Genomic DNA, 17277 nt, shown 5'->3' on the forward strand with positions numbered 1-17277 from the left:
ATTTCAGAGGCTATATGAGCACTTACTCAGGCCCATAAACTTATGTGAGTGACTTTCATCTTTAGTTAATTGAATTTTCCAAACAACGCCATGAAGTAGGTGTTACTATCATTCTCCTTTTATGAACAGAGAAACTGAAGCACTAAAGAGCTAGGTAATTTGTCCAAGTTCACACAGCTAGTAAGTAGTGAGGCCAGGGCACAAATACCTGCTTTAGAGTCCTTAAGCTTAACCACCAGGCTGGATTGTATCTCACTATTTTCAGCTTTTCTGGAGTAGCCAGCACAACGGTGATAAAAACGCCTGGGAGAAAAGGTATATATGTGCTAGCCAAAGTTGACAAGACCTAGTGGATGAGAGCTCAAAATTACAGCTACCATGGGGAGGGAGGGAGGTAACTTTTATTGGGTTCTGAGACAGTGGACACATATATTCTGACATTATGGAAGGTAGTAATAATTCTTCATGTCAACTATATATAGACTGCCTTAATATGTTGACCACAGATACCACATTTATTAGTTCTCCTAGAGTGACTGGAAACCATTGGAGCTAGAGATGAAAAAATCACAAATCCTTTCAAGAAAATCTGTAGGTACTCACAGAACACATGGACAAGTGCACAAATAATTCTCCAAAGGAATTGGAACCCTAAATAGCAATACTCTTGGAATTCTTGAACCCTTGGGCATGATCTTTCCTGTGTCGCCCCTCTCTTCTTCTCCCTACTTAAAAACTGCATTGAAACCTTGTTAAGGTTGTAGAGTGTGAGAGCTGGGATGGTTCATATAGCTTAAAGAGCCATGTCCCTTAGTGATGTGGGCATCCAGTGAGTGAAGTGGCATGTTCAAGGAATACAGAAATACAAGAAAAAGGACAAGAACCCCAGAGTCTTGAATCCCAGGCTGACAGATTTTATTTTTCCTTATCATTAGTATGTTCTATTCTGTTTGCCTCTGTTGCCTTCTCTGACTTATCTACATGGCACCGTTTAAAATACTAAGCCATCCATGACTGAAGAGCAAGAGGTGCTTAGGAGTAAATCCAAGGGACTGCTCAATGGCATTGTTCAGTATGCTACTAAGAAATGAGAAAAAGCTCACCAAAATAATCTCATATTACTGAGTCTGTATGAGCTAAAGATTGTTAGACTGTGAAAGTCTTTAGAATGGAGGAAGGAGGCTGTAGTTTCTTATGTGACTCTGATATTTTAGATGGTATGCAGAACCAGACTATACCCGGTCAGTGAAATCAAGGAAGAAGAAAAAAGACAAGGAAAAAGAAAAGGTAGGAAAGGAGGAGTATCTAAGGCAAAAGTGAGCGTGGAACATCTAGATTTCACCCTCCTCACTTCTTACTCTGAAAACTACTTCGTCTTCCTTCTTTCCTCTCTTCAAAAACAATACTGATTTAACCAATAATATGTGCCAGGCAGAGGTAAATATGTGAAGAGTGCAGACCTAAATGATTCAGTTACCTTACTGTAGGAAGCAGCTACAGAAAATGACAAAATATAATTTAGTAGTAGAGGTATGCATATTATATACAAAATGTTGCCCTCTCCCTATATTGAAATTGATAGTAAATAACATGATTATTTCAACAAATATGGCATAGCATTAGCCTGAGTACAGACACAGTCCTGGCTCAGGTGGCAGTAAATAAAAGAAGTATTCTTTTCCACACAAAAGTCTCACAAAGAGGAACCTCTCAATTTTGTCACTTGTAATTGTCTGGCTGCATCTTCATGAAAAGCATTTTTTTCTTTTTTCAATAGTTTAATAGATTAAATTCTGTTATACCACTATACCGTTTTGGTACAAACTGACTGCCCTACAACTTGTCACCATAAAAGTCCCTATGTATTGCATCAGAACTCTTCATAGTCAGCTTGGTATCTGTATTATGTATCTAGGAACTAGTACTTATCCTGGGGAATGGTATCATCAAATATAATTGTTAACCATATTTATTGGTGATACATGAACATTCTTCTTGGTAAGACCTGTGGGAGTTGATTCATCCCGAATTTAGCCAGAAATTGGAAGAGTATTAGGATTTCATGAGCAAAGTTCTGGATCTATTTTGCAACTTGACTGAATTATCTATCTTCTTCAGTAAGAGAGTCAGAAGAACATGCAAGAAGTATTAAGAGCTTCAGAAGGATTTGGGGTTTCAATGAGGTCAGTTAAATGATAGCAATCAAGGCAAATTTGTGGTGTGGGGAAGGAATTTACAAAACTAGGAATCTGGGTGTTGGGGATGTTATCACAGCCCAGATATAGGCATAGAAAATACAAGGTTTATTTTGCTTCTATAGGTTGTAACTTTAAAAATAAAAGAAATTGTCTAAGGGTTATGCTGCAGTAGTATTTCTTAGAGGAAACTGTTCCTTAAAGCCAGGAAAGGGAGTAGGCTTGTGTTGGCAAAGGTGTTAAATATAGCAGTAGAGTCTGTTATGCTAATAGTGTAAGTGATATGACTGTTTTTCTTTAATCTTCTCATGGTTACATGTATGTAGTGCATTGTCTTTTATTTGTCCTTTTTTTTGTTAAGGAAATTTGCATTTCTAAAAGCAAAAAAACGCAACCCCATTTCAAGTTGTGCATTAATTCTGTCACAGCTTGAACATTTTAGTCATTTGTAAATCTCTGCATACTGTAGTGTTTTCTCCTTTTTTAACAATACATTATCCTAATTATGAGGTTATTTTGTACTTGTCTTAACACTTTGAGGGTAATAAAAATGGCTTATGGAAAAAATTGTTACATGCAAGTAAAAACTTTGACCAAAAACTATTACATAAACTTGGAGTAGAAGGAGAGTCAACCTCATCCTGAATTTGTGAGTAGTTCAAAGAGCTTCTCACATGCTTTCTTTCTACAGCCAGTATTGACCCCAGAGACAGTTGCCTGCTGATATCTGCAGGTGGTGGTCAGTGCAGGAGTTATATCTTACTTATCTGTCTATCTAAGAAGGCAGGACAGCACTTAGTACATAGTAAATGCTCAAAAAAATTATATGGAATAAATACTAAGCAGGTGTGCCAAATATAATAATTAACCATATGTTGATCCTGAGCTATTGGGAAAAGAAACAAACAAGTCAGTCTGAGATGGGTCTTTGAATAATCATTACCATCAAGATGATATGGAAACCAAAAAGAAAAAAAAAATAGCAACTAAAGGGGACAAATCATATACATGGCACAATCAAGTCAGGAGGGTGATGATGGTAACTACATCATTACATAATGTGCTAAGTATGTTATATAAGTTATGGCATCTAATACAAAATCTTATTACAAAGGAAGGTAATATTTTATTTATGTGTTAGGAAATTGGAAACTTTTGAAACTAGAATACTCACCCATGGTCACTAAGCTAAAAAGTGGCTGACCCAGAAATCTAACCCAGATTTGTCTTACTTCACAAGTCTGGTCAGAGTTTACTCGTCTAGAAGGGGAGATCTGCATTTCTAATCAAACTTGAGGGCCATTTGGCAAATGTAGACTCTGGATCTCACTGAGAAACATTGCGTTTCCTGCTGCTGAATGCTGTGTTTTCAAAGTGCTCTGTTCCAGAAGAAGTCAGTTCCTCCATAGCTACCTAGGCAGCGAGCTGTATGTATTACGACTCAAAAGCAAAGAATCTCTCTTTCACATAGATAAGCTTCCATCTGAGCAATGCAGGAGAAAAATAGGACAAAGTTAAATATGGCTGAGGGCATCAATAGGACAGACTGCTCAGATACAGAACTAGAATAAGACTTGTTAAATCACTATCTCTGAGTTCTAAATGTATAGATAGACATTTTAATGGTATATATTTCCTTCTCAAATTTGGCTTTTGAGGGGACAGAGGTTGGAGGAAATGAACTAGTGGTAAGTGGCTAGTTTTTTTTTTTTAATTCATGGAAGACAATAATGACAGTGTAGTAGTATGATGGAGGTTGTGGTTGGCAGATGTCTAAGGTAGCCTCCAATGATCCCTTCCTGTGGTAGTAACACCCCTTGTGGAATCCCTCCATTTGAGGGTGGACTAAACCCAGTGACTTGTTTGTAACCAATAGAGTACAACATAGGTGATGAGATGTCACATGATTAGGTTACAAAAGATTATAATGTCTTTCTTGATGGTAGACTCCCTTCATTGCAGTTTTCACTTGTACACCTTGATAAAGCAAGACATCATTAGGGAGAGGTCCACATGGCAAGAAACTGAAGGAGGTCTCCAGCCAACTGCCATCAGAAACTGAGACTCTGTCCAGCAGCCGTTGAGGAACTCAATCACGCCAACTGCTACCTGAGTGTGCTTGGAAGCCTGTGCTTCTCCAATGGAGCTTTCAGATGGGACCACAGATGCTTTGTGGCACATTGATTACAGCCTTGTAATACACTATAAAACAGAAGATCCAGATAAGCAGTGCCCACATTTCTGACTCACAGAAACTTGGAGATAATAAATATGGGTTGTTTTAAGCCAGTAGATTTAGGGTACTTTGCTATGCAGCAATTGATAACTAATACAGAGGAGTTTACTGATAATGGATGGTTAAGTCAGCAATCCTAGAGTTAATTGTCTTTCTCTGGATTGATTATGTATCAAGCCCAATTTCAACCATCCTCAAAACCTGGTGTGGACTCAACAGCGATTGCAAACCACTTTCAACTATCTTCTGTGTGTATCTTGGAAATGAAATATTTCTTTTCCGTCATCTCCATTTTGTAGCCTAACCTGAACAAAGCACACAGAGCCTTTAAAAAGGAGGAAGATTGAAAACGGAAATGAGATGTGAAAGCATGAATTCAAAGAGAGAATATCCCATGTTGTAGCTTGTAACCGTGGAAACAGTAACTCCAGTACTTGGGGTTCCTTCCAATCATTTTACCATAAATTATAATTGGAATGCATTATAAAAGAAAAATTGGAGTCAACTTACATCACTAATTTGGAAACACATTCTTTGTGTAGAATTAATTGAAAAATTACTTTTAAACAACAGACAGTTGTCTTATTGTGTTCATAATTGAGGAAGTGCATAACAAAAGACATTTCCTCTGTCAAAGAAAAATTGAGGTGAGTTAAATATTTGATTATATGGATATTGTCCTCTTTTATTTTTTTGTACTAAATCCATTTTTAACCTATTATAGGAAATTATATAAATAGTAAATGAGCCTATATTTTATGGGGTTATATAATTTAGTTTCACAGCCCAACAGTATCTCTTTGCAGTTTCCCTTACCAATCTAACTTACCACAACAGGCAAAACTTTTTAAAAAGCTTAAATGGATAGCCTTTTTCCTTCAGAATTTCATAGATCTTTAAATATCTCAATTTTCATTGTGACAACTTAAAGGAATACGTTTTTTTTTATGCAGATTCTCCAGAGTGGCTCTCTCAACAACCCTCTGAAGTAGTATTTTATTGATCTCAATTTACATATGAATTGGCATACAGAGGCATATAGAGAATAAACAACTTTCCAAGGTCAAATAGCAAAGGATAAATTCATGCACAGGCAGCCTGTTCTCAAAGCCCATTGACCTAAGCTTTATGGCATACTGGCCAGTATCACACATTGAACACTGATTTTTTTTACCTGTGCTGCTTCCTCTCTCTTGATCGCCTCTCCTTCCCTCCCCTCTCCCCCGCCCACCCCTTAATCTATGTATCTATTTCCACCCCCCCTTCTCTGCAGTTTGCAAACTTTGTAAACATCTCTTATTTTACCTATTTTTCCTGGTTATTTCAGACTGTCAGCTTTTACCAATAATGAATAAACATGATCTTACAAAAGTTTCTACCACCAACAATATTCATGCTATTTATTTATGCTCTTTATTTTGATATCCACCATTAACTAGAATCTTAAGATATTTTAACTATGAGCAGACCCTGGGCTGAGTTAGTAAGGAAGATAGCAGTTTGGTGTTTCTAAAAACTGAGTAAAGAATATTATAAATTACAAACTCTGCCCCCACCCATTACGTCTACTTGTGTCCCACTTCCAGCTCAAACAGCTAGTGCTCCTGTAACCTCTCAAATACCCTCCTCTTTCAGATATTTGAGCTGGAAACCTGAGAATAGAGTCTATCAGGGATAACCTCTAAATCTTGATGTAGGTTTCAGCCTAATGAACATGCTTGGCCAAAGCAGTTGTACAGGTCAGTTATTAAGACCAGGAATATGAAGCTACACTGTCTGGGTCTAAATCACAGCATCTCCCATTCTAGCTGGGCAACCGTGGGCAAACTACTTAACCTCTCTGAACCTCATTTACATTTATAAAATTAAGATAATAGTCTCTCCCTCATAGTTTCATTATGAAGGTTAAAAGGCATTGATAACAAGTGCTACATAAGTATTTATAACATAAAAATATGAACTTGTACATGATGAAAAAGTAGAAGAGATCAGTGAGAGAAATGGACATGAGTAGAATACGCAGCCCTTGTAAGATGGGCAAGTAGATTTAGATCCCAACTCTCCAGTTTGTGAAGCCAAAAGATCTAGTACTGGACTCTTAGGAGCTTCCTTTGCTCCACTACAATAAATTCTCCTTTTTTACAATTTAAGCTATCATGGATGAGTTTGTCTTACAACTAGATAGGATTTATTGGAGTAGAATATTACTAATATAGAGTGAGAGGATTCAAATTGTTAATGTTGATAAAATGCTTAGCACAATATAAAGCACATAGAAAAACTGTAATAAAAGACAAAGTGTTGTTGCTCCCAATTCACTTTACTAATAGATTCATCTAACGTAGAGAAACAAAATCTATGATTTTGTCATGTCCTGCTCAAACACTGCAGTGTCTCAATATGGCCTAATGAAAAACATATAATCTTAGTTAGGTTTTCAACAATCCATTTCCTGTTAACTTTCCCAGTAGTTAATCTTTTTTATTTCCTTAAAAAGGGCTCAATTGTGCGTCACCTGTCCTGCTCTGCCACACATTCTGCTTCTTCACCTAGTCTTGATTTTTGTGGCTTCTGAACAAGAAAGACATTTTCTTTGTTATTGCTGTGCTGTACCTTTGTGCTCTTTATCTTTGACATAATTTATGCACCTTTCCTTTACTAGAAATTAAAGTTTATTGTTCTTAGCCACACATCTAAAATGCCTTGCCCAGTCAAGTCCAAATAGTAGGTGGTTGTCATATTGTAAATCCTCAAAACCTGACTCAGCACTGTATCTAACATCATATTGTGAATAGGACCAAGGCATAATCAAGAGATTTCACAAAGGACCAGTCATTTCATTGAACTGTTACTCCTGGTAAATGCTTGGAGGAGGTTCATTTATTTTTTAATGTCCTCCTACCATGGGTCTTAGGTTATCAGAAGGTCTGGGAAATCAGCATGTATACTAAGCTGTAGTTCTCTCCCTTAACTGTACTCATGAGCGTAATGAAGTTGGCATTACGAGTGCTTGTAATCAAGAAGTTGGCTCTCGAGGGCGTTTCAGAATCTTGAGCATCTGCTTTATTTAACTGCTCACAGAATGTCATGTTAGCATTAGCAGCTTTATCCATTTATAAGCAAGATTGTTTTTCATTAAAATCACAATTATACTTGATCCAGCTTCCTTTTTCATTCACGTTATATGGTGATTTATTATTTGAAAGTATTTAATGAAAATATTTATGGAAGTGTATCAGGAGGTAAAATCAGAATTGCCCAAACTAAAAACTATGAATGAATAAAGGTGATTCTTTTTAAAAAAGCTATGAAAAAACAACCTTTCCCAGATGGAACTTATTTTCTAGTGAAAAGCAACCTCATGGATTGGTGAAATGCAGAGGTCTGTTTCTTGATTTGGCTGAATTCTTTATTTTTCTGTGGCAAGTAAAATATCTTATTTTGAAAGTTGAAAATGTGTCCAAGTCATGTCAATCTACTGGGAAAAAATATAAAAATACAGATGCTAAGGATCATGAAGCTAACTGAGTAATCTGACTAACTCTGTCTGGACAAACAACTTTTTTAAACCATTTAGTCACAGTGATCTAAGATGGGGATGACAGATCCATTTATAAATAGCTCTTTCCTTGGTCTGTAGCTCCTCTGTGATTTCTGCAGCTCTTGATTCGATTCATTCAGTAATTATTAAATGCAAATATAAAGGACAATTATTCTTGCCCACATTACTAAGTTGCCCACTTTGACATTACAAAAGAGTAATTTTGATAGTTTTCATCCAATAATACTGTCCTTAAAAGACTAAACCACTGTAGATGTTTTTAGAACATTGGCTAAATATGTCTTTATCTTTCTTGTATCCCCAAGCTTAAAAAGCATCATAGAAGAATTTTTTGGAAACTATTTATTCAACATTTTCTTAAACCATCATTATATTTTCTAAGGTATATATTTCACATTTCTTGTCAGATCCCAGAACACATCAATCCCAGTGATTTCCCTTTTATTTCTCTTTATCTTCCCAGATCTAGCTTGTATCTTTGGGGATTTTCCTCTTTTAAAATTTAAGTCAGTGCTTTTTTCCTTGTTATAAAATAATATTGGATATCTTTTTGCAAACTCATAATTAACGTAAAATTTCCAAGGAAGAATTTCCCTTCTAGAAGTCTTGGATTTCCTAGCTCATCTGCTTTTATCACCCATTTGCAGTTTGTATCTGTTAGGAAATGACCAGAAACATACAACATACACTCAAAATAGTTGTTAGAATATTTACATTGTAAATAATATACATATAGTTTTCTAAGACAAACTATATGCCTCACCCACAACACACACACACACACACACACACACACACACACACACACACACACAGCCCTACCAACCAATTCCTTAGATCTATGATACCAATTTTACACTAGAGTAAAGGGTGTATATTTGCTGTAGAAATGATATTTAGCAATATCCATTTGCCTGATGTGTATTAAGAAAGCAAAGATAAGACAGTTCTGCTCCTTTCACGTATATCTGGTACAGCTTTGTCAGACATGTGAAAGATTAAGCACTAGGACTGAACTGAAATTTCTAAGGCTAGAAATAATAACAAACTTGTATGGTATAGAGACCAGAACCATTTGTTTTCAGCTTTTACAATACTACCCATATGGTATACACACTGTTCTGTTTTCATGTTTACATTTTTCTATTTCTTCCATACAAATGGTGTGTATGGACCTACTTTGAAATGTACTTACTTAACATGTGGCTGAAGAATATGATTGAGACAAAATACTATTTTTTAGATGAAATAAATCCAAATAGCTCACAAGACAGCGTAAAACCACCGCATTTCAGTGGGTGGTTTTCCCAAACATATACCTTACATTTATATATGACAGAAGAGTATTATCAATGTTATTGTATATCATCTAAATGGTTCCGCCCTTTGATAAATATGTAACTTAGAAAGATACTCTTGTTTTTTAAATTTATAATTCTTGCAAATCATTTTGTAATAGAGTTTGGTAGAGTTTGGTAAACTGATGTCTGATGAAGGAGGTTTCTATAGGTGCATGGATTTGGCTCGTCAATGTTTTACATTCTGTTTTATCAATTATATCTTTTCCCCTAAGGGCAATATGATTCCATTTTAAAAGTAAGGCACCTTTAGGGAAAGTAGCAGTGGAATAGGAAAAAAGAAATCTTTCTTCAGTCTCAAAGGAATCTGAGTTCAAATTTTAACACCACCAATGCCAATTGCCAATGTGAATCAAGTCACTTGTTCTCTCTTATCTTTAGTTTCATTAAGTGCATAATAGGGCAGTGGCATGGGGGGGGTGGATTATCTCCATATTGGAGGGCTCTAGCAGAATCCAGTGATTATCTACAGAGTTCCTAGCATAATCTCCTGTTCATAAGCAGTGTTCCCCAAACGCTAATGCCATATTTGCGTTTCTAAGGAATTTTTGAAAAACCTTTTTTTCTTTATGATTTTATGCTAAGAGATATAGAGGGGATGTTTTAGTTTATTCTGCTTTGCAAAACAAAACAAAACAACAAAAACAGTAAAAAATATACTCCTTTCAAACTTGAAAATTGAAATTAGAACAGAGTACCAGCCTTGGATTAAAAAGAGATCATGGAAGTTTTGTCAGGGCTTTCAACTACCCTCTCAGAACTTGTAAACAAATTCCATAAGATCAATGTGTTTTAAGAAATGAAATTCAACATAATATGACAGCCTTTCTTGCGAACTCTTGGATTTAATTAACCAGTGAAACAAATTTACAGCCAACCTGTTTATTGACTGTATCCCAAAGCTTTGCCAAAGCACAGTACAGACAATATAAACCTCCCATAGCAATATCTTGCTTCACATAACATTTTTTCAGTTCCTTGGGGAATATTCATGAAAGATTTTCTCTGAATTGTATTTATTTGTACTGAAACATGTCGCTATTAAAATGATTGCATCATCGGTTGAGTTATGAACAGTGCCATCACGTAATTATGCGGGCTCTCAGGAATCGCAGGTAAACCTGAAAAGCATCAATATATACTGTTTTAAAATAACTGTACACACAAATACACAACAACCCGTTTTACACATGGAAACTACCCACTGCAGGCTTACTACTTTGAATTTAGGAATAGTGGTAATAAATATTGTTGGTGTTAATGCTGAGAATTTCAGTCTGACAGTTAAACTCAGCACTTTGGTTTTAATGGAATGTCCTGAAAAACAGCCCATACTTTTTTGGCTGATATAGCTCCAGTTACTAATTGCTTTAATTCTGCCATCAAAGAAATCCATCAACATCCCCTAGTCCTATATACTTATTTAAGCTATCACTTTGGGATTCACACTGGCACAGAGATATAATAATTGAACTTAGGATAAGAAAGAAGGATAAGAAAGAAGATAAAATAAATCATATGCCAACTGAGTGTAGGGATTGAACATGGAATGTCTACATGTTATTACAGCTTATCTTCTGAAGAACGCTTATATTAGATAGGTATCATCATCCGATCATTCTGTAAATATAAACAAAACACATTCACAGACGTTTAGTAAATGGCCCAAGATCATATAGTTTGTAAGAGATAGACACCTGATTTAAATGTGTTTCTTTTCAAACAAATGTATATAACAAAACAAACAGTCTCACAGATACAGAGAACAAACTAGTGGTTACTAGTGGGGAGAGGGAGGAGGGAAAGGGCAAGATAGGGATAGGGGATTAGGAGATACAAACTACGATGTGTAAAATAAATAAGCAACAAGGATATATTGTACAGCACAGGGAAGTATAGCCATTATTTTCTAATAACTTTAAATGCAGTGTAATCTATAAAAATATTGAATCACTATGTTGTACACCTGAAACTAATATATTATAAATCAGCTGTACTTCAACAAAAAACAAATAAATAAATATGTGTTTTTCATGTGACTCCAAATATTAGCTCTACCTGGCCTTGATCTTAAGGGAAATAGAAATAGGTAGAAGATGTGGCTGGTAACAGACAGATACCCATACAGAAAGAAACTAAGAATGTAAATTAATACTGTTCTATCTGGCTCTTTAGCAATGAATGATTTGTTTCAAAGCTTCCTCAAATAAGTAGACTGAGGGTGTGTAGACTAGCTGACTGAGATGGAGACAGGTCCAAGATTACCTGTGGCCTCTCCTAGAGAGGAAATGTGAGGTGGTAAAGTGGGCCAGGGCTCTGAGTCAGATGGAAGTGAATTCACGTCAGTGATGCAGTATGTGTCCTTGGGCAAGTGACTTGACTTCATCTGCCTCTATCTGCCTCTATTAAAGCGGAGGGACAATGTCAGCAAGAATTACTGATAAGTGTCTATCAGCATGTTTGAGAAAGAAATGAGAAATATTTGCAGCATCTTACACAATCCATTACACAGAGTATGTATTTAAACTATATTAACTAATTATATTAGCTCTTTCCCTGCTCCTTTTGATATTTTTTAAAGTTGTTTCTTTCTTTTGGATCCTGTGAGATAGCTACAGTTTTATCTTTAAATCTGTTTTTTTTCTCTTGGCAAGCGAAACAGCAATCACACCTTCATCTGACTAATATGCACATGTGTCATCCAAATAGTTATTTGTTCCCAATGACAGTGCTTACTAGAGAGGTGTGATTGTCAAAATACTAGCCATTTGGAATAATACATCCACATATTACGTAAACACCTCTTGTTCCCAAGTGTTTGATACATATGTTTAATGTATGAAAGTGAGAGACTGATATGCATATATAATTGTAGCAACTCAGATATGTAAGAGAAAAAAATGCCACCAGAACTACATGACTTGCAGCTGTTGTGTTTCCATTCTGTGAATAAGATATGGACAAAAACAATAAAGAAAGAAAGAAAGTAGGTTAGCATGAGTGGCTAGAATTCCCGAAATTCTATCGGTAAAATAAAAAGTACAGTTCTATGGTTAAATTAAAAATGCAGAGAAGGTAGACATGTTTCAAATGAAGTATGGGCATCACTAATTTCATATTCTTGTCAGTGTTCTTCAAGCACTATTGCTGAGAATGGTTAGGAAAGAATTGAGGATCAGGTAAATTGGCATGTATGGGGGATAAATCATGGAAAACGGAGTGAATAAAAAGAAGGAAAAGAATGGGAGCAGGAAAGTTGAATAGACTAGATAGACACACACTGAATGAGATCCCAGTGACAACAGAATGTACTTCCTACGCTCAGAGCTCCTTTTTTCCTTCTGGAGACATCCATCAGCAGATCCCTTCATGCATTTGATCAGCACGTTTGAAAATTGACACCAATCTGTTTAGATATTAAAGAAAAAGGAATGTATCAACAAGTGTCAGAAATGAGGAATTATGTGACATTAAAATGATTCCCTTATAACATTATTACCAAAGGGTCTTGATTATACTAATGTTCATCACTAAAATCCAAAGTAGATAAATAAGATGTGGATTTCTAAATTTATTCGAAACAAAATTCTTTCACTGCAGTGCTTATGATGGAAACTAACAAATATACTCTAAGACGTGCATTAGACACTTAACTTACAAACATTATGTGTAATTGCTGTATGCTAGAGCCCTTGGTTCTCGAAAGATGTTCTGTCCCCTGCTATCCACCCCCACGTGAGGGCAACTAGAAATGCAAATTGCCATTTTTTTGGATTGTCACAGTGACTGTTGGATGGGGATGGCTAAGGGTATATATAGTTCTCCAAGCCACAGATACTAAATGTTCTGCAGTTCCATCCATTAATGAACTGACACCCCTGCCTTCAACCCCTAATGCCAATAAGGGCCCTATTTACAAACAACTTGCTAAACACATATTTGAGGATGCTTTTTAGTGGAAAGTCCCACTTAAAATACATTGATATTTGTTTGGGTCATTTGTTAATTCTTGTGTATATCTCTTAAGCAATGACTGTTTATATCACATAAACAATATACATATTTGATGCTCAGCGATGCAGGTTAAAAATTATTACAAAAGGCAGAAAAGTATATTCAGTGTATAGTAAACAATATACATATTTGATGCTCAGCGATGCAGGTTAAAAATTATTACAAAAGGCAGAAAAGTATATTCAGTGTATAGTAAGAGGGTGGTACCACAGAAACACTGGGCTTCCTAAATTGCTTTCTGATCATGTTAATCCACTTCTCTGAATCCATCACTGAATCCTTAATATTTATATAAAAAGTGAAAATTACTTAAACTGATATATTCAAGGTTCTTCAATCTGCCTTTGCAGATCTGTTGCTTATTAGCCTCTTCCCAGAATTCCTGTACTCTAACCAATTCATTGCTTCTCTTAAATACTTTTTATTTTCTTGTCCTGTACATTTGCCTGAATTGTACTTTCTGCCTGGAAAACCCTTTCCCAGTCTTCTATACATGTCTCAGTCCAACCTATTTTATCATTCTAAGCTTTGCTAAAAAGCCAAAATCTTCATGAAAATGTTCCTCATCCTATTTTCTGAAAATGGAAAATAATTTCTTACTTTTTGAAAATTACTATTGTTTTCTGTGCTTATGATATTTGTTATTCTCTATATTGTATTATAATTACTTTTGCATATCTCTTTATTTCTCTATCTAAATTAAAAATACTTATAGAAATGGATTTGTATCTTGCTCATCTTTGCAGCCTCATAGCACCTTAAAGCCTCCACACACATAGTTGACACTTAATGAATAATTGCTGAATTAATTACGAGGCCTTAAAAAGCAGGTCTAGGGGACAGAAGTAAAAGAAGTGACTTAGGAGGAAGGAAAGGAGTTAGTACTGGATAGTAAACACACTTCTATGCATGGTTCAATGGCTTCTGAATTCACTGATGTTGAATTTAAAGGAATTTAAAGGAGTTGAATTTAAACTCTTGTCACCAATCCTTAGATCACCCAGTTATCATCCTAGGACATACTGTCTTGTCCAGAACTGACCAATTTGCTCTCATTTTGAAAGGTATTCATCTTTTGTCAAGGCCTTTCAATCTCTGATCCTTGATCTTGTGTCATACTCAAACAACTATCAACCCTGAATCAATCTTCTCATAAATTGTTTCATGAAGTTTTCCTCTTATTCTGTAATTAAACAATTAGTTATTAGTAACTCCTTTCTTCATAGGTTATTTTCAGTCCTTTATATAGTAACTATTCTCCTATTTGAAAATGCCAAATGGTCTCTTTTTCATTTCTTCAAATAAATTAACAGCCCTTTCATAATTTTTATTATACTAATCCACTTTTAAATCTTTCAGTCATCTGTGCTTCTCCCATATGCAAATGTACAGTCTATTACCTGGGACATAAGGTTCTTAACCAGGTATGGTGTTGTGTGACTCAGACTTCAATTGGATTCTGAAAGCTACTGGTTAATAGCCAATAAATTGAGTGATTATCCCAGTCACAGAGTATATCAAAATAAATATGTTCTAGTAAAACTTTGAAGTCATCATAGGAAGTAAAGCATTTTTCAACATTCGATATATTTCTCTTTTTGACATTCATATTATTTTTCAGGTATACTAATCTTGTTTTGTTAAGCTGGATACGTAGCTGGCACACACTTCTCCCCTTAATAACTGTTAGTTCTGTATGGCTGAACCTAAATATCAAAAATGATGGGAGAAAGATGGGGTGACAGTATTGGAAAGAACTGTCTAAAAGGTTTTGAATTGTGCTTCAAAAATAAGGCAGCAAATTCACTCTTTCTCTTGTTAGTAAACCATGCCATCCAATAGAATCAGTACCTTCTGTTCATTAATCTCAAGGTTTGCTGTCCAGCATGGACCTCTTTGCATTTTGTAGGTAATGCCAAAAAGAAACAAAAATAAATTCTCTCTTTAGCATCCAGTATGGTTTATTGCTGTCTGCTTTTTGACATTTAACAATGATCTCACTCCTACCAGTGATAGGTCATTGAAACAAAACACGTAATATACCCAATCAAAGTCTTATTATCCTCCTTTAACGCAGGCTCTTTACATACTGTCTCTCTGATATTTGCAGCCTCTTGTATGGAAAGAGTCATTTTGTGGATTCATAATACAATAAATCTTTGTAAATAACTTGATTTCTATCTGTCTTTCTTGAATTGGTGATATATTTATACTCTTTTGTATTATTGTCAACACAAAGTAGGAAACATATATAGGGGGGTGAATTGTGGCCCCAAAAACATAAATCCAAGCCCGAAATCTGGTACACAGAAAAATAAAGGGAAGGTCATGTGACGACAGTGACAGAGATTAGAAGTATGCAGCTACAAACCAAGGAATTCCAAGAGTTTCCAGGAGCTACCAGAATTTGCATCAAGAAAAGATGTACTTTGAATCCTAGCTTGGATGTCTTAGCTCAGAACCTTAGATAAGTTACTGAAATTGTCTCTTTATTCATAAAAATGAAATTTAAAAAATCATTCTCATGGAGTTATTGTGGGGATAAAAGAAAATTACTTACATAACTGTCTAGAATTTTGTGGTTTTATTTAAAATATAATAAATATTTCTTCTTATCAAAAATATTTTTCTCAGAACTTTTCAATATTTCATTGAAGCACAGTGTACAAAATGCACATGCAAATTAATACTCTTTTCCTTTAAACTCTTTTTAATTTGAAAATAATAATTGCCAAGTCAATCACTTATCTCAAAGTGATGCTTCAGTTGAAGTCTTTTCTAGATAGTAAAGCATTCATGCAGATAAAAATGTTTCTTACTTCTTAGCCACTGTTTCTCACATCTGATTTTGAATATGCTTGGGAGATGATATAATTATAAGGATTAATTAGTAGTCAGCAGAATAAAGTCATATTTCTCCACATTAGCGATATGTCAGTACAAAAACACTGAAGCTTTCAGAGAAATGAGATCACAAATGTTTAGTGCTTGTTAGGTCAAACAACCCAATGAAAAATGTACGATTTTTGTGTGTATGCTGATTTACAAAAATGTAATAGAGATAGTCAGAGGAAGGGGTTGAAGATTCATTAAGTTTGCAAAAAACTCTTTAATTGCTAGTTAGATAGGAGTACATCAAATTCAAATTAGAAACAATTAGCTCTCTTTCTCCTAAGCAATTAATAATAAGAGAGAGAAGATACTTGAAGGGATAATGATATTTCGAAGCTCTCTTTTGGGTAGATTTGAGTATCAGGTATTTCTTTCCATAAAAGTAATTTAACAGCAACAACAGCAATAGGAGGATTGTTTCTTCTGGAAAGACATCAGTTAGTCTATCTTGACAGCCCTAGTGATGGGAATATGTAACTCCAATGTGCCCCAACACTCCATTTACCTGTACTTTATTTCTTTGCCTCCCCCTAAGCTGAGATCCTTGAAAGCACAGGCTGTGAGCAGTTCCACACTGAGTTATATTGGAGGGTGAAACAAAAGAAAAATCAGTAATACTTGTCCTCTCTTTTAATACTTGATATTTTGTTCATCACAGATTTTTTGCACTGGCTTTCATTTTTTTTAAATGCTGCCTTAAAAACTATTATTTATCTCGAGTACTGTGTTTTTGGTACCTCCTTAAATGCCACACTTTAGGAGAGAAATTAAGGCAAAATTCAGTGACGTTTAGAATCCTCTATATTGGATTGGGGTCCCCTGTTATTTGCTATATGCATTTTGATGAAAAGAAAATTTATTTAATATGTTGATCTGTAAATTTGCTTTAAATAGGATTAGGGATTCTTAATGAATGCAAATCTAAAATTATGTTCCGCCTAGGATGAATGTTGTATACAATAGTGTAGCATCATATATCTATTGAAAAATTAGTCTGTGCAAGAAGCAACACATACTCAT

General features: G+C 35.2%; 2 long non-coding RNA genes across 2 annotated transcripts in view; one reads left to right on the forward strand and one right to left on the reverse strand.

Moving 5' to 3' along the window:
* LOC125965117 (uncharacterized) overlaps positions 1-17277 on the forward strand; it is a 46182-nt gene that overhangs the window by 16797 nt on the left and 12108 nt on the right. The window lies entirely within an intron of this gene.
* The window catches only part of LOC125965116 (uncharacterized), a 40724-nt gene continuing 33543 nt past the window's right edge, over positions 10097-17277 (reverse strand). The window contains exon 3 of the long non-coding RNA XR_007478648.1: positions 10097-12757. This is a non-coding gene — a long non-coding RNA (uncharacterized LOC125965116). The remainder of the gene's footprint in view (positions 12758-17277) is intronic.

Source organism: Orcinus orca, chromosome 8, assembly GCF_937001465.1.
Source record: "Orcinus orca chromosome 8, mOrcOrc1.1, whole genome shotgun sequence".
Taxonomy (NCBI): domain Eukaryota; kingdom Metazoa; phylum Chordata; class Mammalia; order Artiodactyla; family Delphinidae; genus Orcinus; species Orcinus orca.